The sequence below is a fragment of the Euprymna scolopes genome, chromosome 18 (genome assembly GCF_053919585.1).
Source record: "Euprymna scolopes isolate OS-2025 chromosome 18, ASM5391958v1, whole genome shotgun sequence".
Classification (NCBI taxonomy): Eukaryota; Metazoa; Mollusca; class Cephalopoda; order Sepiida; family Sepiolidae; genus Euprymna; species Euprymna scolopes.
The window spans coordinates 133,443,911-133,450,424 of record NC_136499.1 but is presented as its reverse complement, the minus strand read 5'-3'; positions in this window follow the sequence as shown (position 1 = coordinate 133,450,424).

The window sequence follows — 6,514 nt, the reverse complement described above, 5'->3', positions numbered from 1 at the left end:
TAATAAAATATTAATTTGCAACATAAAAGCATAGAGTAATTAATCAAATCTCTTTTTTGAAAAAAAAAAAAAGAAAAAAAAAGGGGGGGTTATTTCGCAAGGAGAAGGAAGGACTGCATTCAAAGTTAAAGAAAAAAAAAAGGAATAGAAAGTTCTAGGATGTTCTCGTGGCAGGAACTAGAAATTTGAAGTGGCCCGAGGCTGTCCAGTGGAGGTCTTCAGTGAAATACTTGCAGCTTAATGGAATTCAGTGGAAAGAAAGTGAGAGGAGAGAGGTCTGTCTTCTTTAGTGGCCCGAGCTCCTCTGCTAGCTAGTTCCTGACAAGAAGTGATTAGTTTCTTAAGGGACATATAGGATTAATGTGCCCTAACAGCTGACTAGTCAGTGCATGGCTGCATCAGCCAGAAGGGGGCATTAATTCACAAGAGGAAATAATTTTTATGGTGACTGCTACAAAACCAATGGTATCGATTTAATTGTTATGTCGCAGTTATAAACATGCACAAATTATAAATAAATAAATTCAACATTAAAATAATAATAAAAACATATTCATATATTACAATAGAAAAATGCGAGCATGAAATCTAATATGGTTAAGCTTAAACCTGGAAAAGTAAAGGACTAGTTGTCAAAACTGGAAAAGAAAAGGACAAGATAAGTTGTAAATTTATTATATTTTTTACTAGAATATCCTGTCCTTTTCTTTTCCAGTTTTAACAACTAGTCCGTTACTTTTCCATGTTTAAGCTTAACCATATTACTTTTAATGCTCGCATTTTTCTATTGTAATTCATGATTTTCCAGGCTTCTAATAAATTCACCTGTTCTTTGTTTAATTTCAGTCTTATTTTCTTGCCCCCATAAACATAACATACACATATGTAAAATAATAATAATGTACGGCAGTTGTCTACTCCAATAAAATCCCCCGATTATCTCCCTTTCATTCTTTTATTCTGTATGTTTCACTTGTTACTTCTCTTTTTTTGCAACAGCAGTGAATTAGTAGCAACACTAGTCACTAAAGTGACGTGGTTGCTATGGGAACCAGTCATAAAAACGTCACTCACCTCCTTACGTTTTTTACGATTTTGAACACCATTAAATTCATCATAACTTTTGTTTTACTGAACGAAAATTGAATTTTTTTTTCATAATATAGCTGAGAAAGTTATCTATAAACAGTAATAATTGTTTGAAATTTGGTCGAAAAATGAGTGAGCGGTGAAGCTTTAAAGCAGTTCTAAATGAATAAAACTGCCACTTAACCATATATTCAAACACGGTAGTGTTTGAATGATATACATAGAAACAAAGAATTAATAAAATATGTTGATAAACAATTTAGCAAGTTAAAAAAAATACTTTTTTTTTAAAGGAAACACAAATAAAGTAAATTGTTCTTGATCTGCAGAGTTTCGGAAGAAATACTTTCCTTCTCATCAGAGGAGAGAAGTTAGCAACATGCGGAATCAAATTTTACTAGTAAAGTATTTTTTTTTCTACATGGAAGTCACTACTTATCAAGGCCCGGAGGCCACTCGGGGATAAGGGTTATTGCATGCACAGTAATCAATGGGATTGTATCGTAGTAATCGTTAGTAATGGAGATTTGATAAAGTGTCTTACTTAAGGGGGCGGTTCATCAGGAATTTGTTTATGTTGGACATGAAGACATCCAAGTTGTATACAGGTGGGAAACGGGCAAAAGGAAGAGAGTTCCACAGGCGTGCACTTCTAAGAAAGAAGCTTTGTTCATGGAATCTACGCTTTGATTTAGGCACAGATAAAGAATGGGGAAAATTACTGACAGTGATTTCAGCTAGACGGGTGTTTTTCGTGAAAGATTGGCGATGGGAGACCAAAGATTGGAGCTCAGACGAGCACTTGCCATGGAAATAACGATAAGACAAGTATTTAATGAAATTACAAGTAAGCTGTAGAACATATTTGCGTAAAAGTAAAGAACACTGAAGCAGAGGGAATGAGGAAATAATGAAAAATGATTTTACGTGGATGGAAGTTCAAATGACGAGGTGAACATCCAAGGACGGTAAGATCCAAAAAGCTGGTAAAAGTGGAAAACTTTGAGATGATGTCCATGGCACAGTGGATAGAGGTGCTGAATCTCTACAGTGATGGGTTAGCATTGTCTGAAGATAGCGGTTTCAATCCTACCCAAAGCAGGCAAGCGGTTTTGTTGGCTAAAATGTAGTGACACAACAACAAGTCTGGAAGGCAATAATTACTGGGATACAGTTACAAGACTCCGCATTCCTATCCCATCGTGATTAATCACCTGAAGAATGTCCGAGGATGAGTTGTACAAAACGTTATGAAACAACAATGAAGATGTGGATAACAATTCGCAAATAAATAAAAACATACTCGTCACAAGATGAAAAATATCATATTCACAAAAATCATGTCAATTGATCAATTATTTTTTAACTAAGAAAACACAATTTTATGAAGAAGCGACAACTATGTCGCACTGCGCCATATTTATGAATCACTACTGATTACCTCACCCATAATAACTTCCCCAGAAATAAAAATCAGCCCTGTAATGGCTACTATTTACTATTAATTGTTAAAACTCATTTAAAAATGATTTTCTAGATATTAAAAAAAATACTTGATCAATTTATATAGTTTTTGGAACATGACATTTTCGGTTTGTGATGAATACGTTTTTGTTATTTTAATAAATTGAATTCTGGACTTGCACTTGTTTTATTTAGGAAATTCTAAACAAATGTTTCTAAGTAATACAGCAAAATTAGTTGGAGTTTTATGTTACAATTTTTACTGCCAGATTGCGAGTTGAAATTCATATATTAGAACATATAATAAAGGTATTTGTAAATATTACAATAGAAAAAAATAGTATTTTATTTAAATTTTAATAAATTCTTTGATCATTATTGTTCTTTTTGCAAAATAATCTTCATTATTTTCGTCATATTCTGTAAAAATTTTATTCGGTTACCATAAAAACAAATGCGAAATGAAACTAAAACAAGAAGTCCGGTTTAGTAAGTGGAACAAAATCAGTAATAAATTTCCACCTGACATTAGTTATGGTCGCCCATGTTTCTGTTACACCTCAAATGAAGATGAACAAAAAAAAAAAAAAAAAAAAATGGTGCAACTTTATCCATTCAACCTAATAGTGTATTTTTGAATAAAGGCGTTTTAGGGGGAAAAAACATTATTACGTACTTACGTGTCATGTCGAATTTAGGACAGGATTGGAATTTAGGTGGCAATTAACCTCGAACCCAAAACAACCCAAACCAAAAGCAAAAGGGGCACAAATATCAAGTCACCGGTTTGTATCCCTGGAAACAGTGACCATTTTTATTTACATTGTAAACGTATAGAAATAGAACTTTTTATAATTAAAAAAACAAAATTAAATAATACGAACAGAATTGTTCTGGTACTCTTGCACTTGCAGAATTGTTTTGCAACTATTCTGTACTTTCAAGTAACAACTTAATTTTAATATTTTTTTACAAAATCCATTTTTTGTTTAAAAAAAACAATTGAAAAAGAGAAACTGAAAAAACACTTATTGCATTTTTCAGTTTCTCTTTTTCAATTGTTTTTGTAAAAAAAAAAAAAATGGCTTTTGAAAAAAAAAGAAAGAAAATTAAACTGTTAGTACCAGAACAATTTTGTTCGTATTATTTAAATTTTTAAATTATAAAAAGTTCTATTTCTATATGCTTGCAATGTAAATAAAAATGGTCACTGTTTCCAGGGATACAAACCGGTGACTCGACATTTGTGTCCCTTTCGCTTTTGGTTTAGATTGTTTTTGGGTTCGAGGTTAATCGCTACCTAAATTTTAAAATTACGAAACATCGTCCAGCAGAAGACGTGCTAGAGTTAATATTTGGACAAAAGCGTGCAGTATTATCGAGAATAATCAAAATGGCCGACTGGAAAGCAGTTATCTCCCCCTGATTTCAAGCATATAAAGGGTTAATTTACAGTGAAAATGCAACTTTGAAAAATTCTGCTTTTATTTAAAATTATTTTTTTACTGGACTATTTTTCGTAATTTATGGAATTTATAATTTCGGCATGACATAAGTACATAATAATGTTTTTCTCTTAAATGCATTTTTTGAAAATAGTTCTATTAATTTTGCAATAAATACAATCGATCCATGATGATTCTGGAAGCAGAAAGGTTGGAAGGACAGGAAATATTGTACCTGGATTACAGAGGATAGTAGATGGACAGGAATGTAGGAAACTGAAGAGAAGGAAAGACTGGAAATGTGGACACTGGATCCTGGACAGCATGGAAAGACGTCACACAGAGATTGACGTGGATGTGTTTGAGGTGCAATGAGATGTCTCAAGTAGAGCCGATGCATGTGGATGTGGTCAACGGCTGCATCAACAGGAACAGAAGTTGTAGGGAAATAACTATAGGAATGTGCTAGTTGTCAGCGGGCACTGGATCTGGAAACATGCATTAACAGGTACTGGAACAGGGAGCCGCTACAAGCAAGAACCACTTGAAGGAGCTGGAGCAGAAACTGCTAGGAGGGCCTGGTGCAAGAAGGACCTGCTGAAAGTTGTTTGGGTATGAAACACTGAAGTTGGAGCTGGAAAATTGGGGTTGCAAAAGTGAGTTGGAGGAGAAGGAGCTGCAGTAGGAACAAAAGCTTGAACTGCACGTGTTGAAGCAGGAACTGGAAAGAAGAGTTGGAGTCAGGTGGATGAAACGGGCAGCATCAAGGTGTGAATAAATCACATTAAGAAGTATGAAATAGCATGGAAAGGGCCGTTTTATTTGTTTCTGATGATGCTGTAATCCTCTTACATTTGGACTGGATGACAGGACAAGCAGTTGGAAATGGAGGCCTTCTGAACCCCCGGTGAAGTAGTCTCTTAAAAGTTGCCGGCTGCTAGGCATATTACTATGCTGAGTAACAAACAAACAACTATAACTAATGAAGGACTGAATTGCGGTAAAAAATATTTGAGATAAAGATTGATTTTATTTCTATAGTTTTTGGTCAACGTTTGGATGCTGGCATTTGCCCAAGTGTGAGAAACAAATGTAAAAAGATTAAATGCAGCTGTATTTTGTAACTGTCAGAATAAAAACCATTAAGGAAATTGTGGCGGCAGGAGTCAAGTCTTTCCAATGTTTTTAGGAGGCATGGCTTAACTCCTATGCTTTTGAACAAACAATGTCATTAAATATGAAATGTTCTGATGTAAACAAATGGTATATTGAACTGATACCATCAGCATCAGCAGACTAACTGTTATGTTAGCCGGAGGTTTAAGAGAATGGGATTTATAATGGATGTATAAATACGTGGCATTAAATCATAATATGTTGTATTTGTGACGTAGTAGCTGCCTTCAGTAAGTTTTCAGATGTTTTTTTGTACAGGCATTTAAAAATGCTGTAGACTCTTGAAAATTCAGTTTGATTGTCACAGCTGGTGGATTTTAAAAATATAAATTGGACATGAGGACACTTTAGAACAACGATATGCAATACAATTGTTTTAAACTTGAAAAAAATGTCAAAGAAACGTATGGGATCCTTAAGACTGCTTTGGAACCATCTTGCATGAATCGAGTATCAGTTTTGAGTGACACGGAGTCTGCGAGGGGTGATGAGAGGTGTGGGAGGAGTAAGGAAGTCAGAACACCAGAGGTGATTGATCAAATAAAGAATTTCATGATTAAGGACCGTTGTGTGTCTATAGAGACAATAAGTGAAAGGTTTAATGCCAGTGTTGAAACTGCAGGCACAATTATTCACAAAGAACTGGAGATGCAGAAGATTTGCACAAAGTTTGTCCCAAGAGTGCCCAGAGAAGATCAGAAAGAAAGACATTATCATGAAAGCAGGGAGATGATCAAGCTGAGCACTTCAGATGTTGCAGTTCTTAATGCTCTGGAGATTTACAATGAAAGCTTGATCTACTGCTATAACCCAGAGAGCAAGAGACAGAGTTCTCAGTGGAAGCTTGCCGACTCTCCTAGACCTAGGAACACCAGACAGAGCAAATCCACCCAGAAACTTATAATGATCCCTTTTTTGACAATACGGACATGATCTACATGCACTGGGTTCCCATTAGAGAGACAGTAAACAAGGAATATAATGTTGAGGTTTTAAAGGAGTTCAGGAAGAGATTCCCTCGGAAGAGGCCAACACTCTTCAAATCAGGTCAGTGGCATTTCCACCAGAACAATCCACCAGTCCACAACTCCATGCTTGTCACAGACAATTTGATCAAGAAGGGCATCAAGACAGTTCCTCGCCCTCCCCATCAGTAGTAGTTAGAAGTTACACTTTAAGGCTATATAATCATTTTATTTTTAATGCGGGAGATAAATTAAGTGCGTTTTTGTGGCAGTTAGTATGAGAGGTTACTTATAAACAAAATTTTTCATCATTTTAAAATGAGTTATTTTTGACAAAAATGAAATTAGAAAAAAACATTGAAAAGAAACATTTAA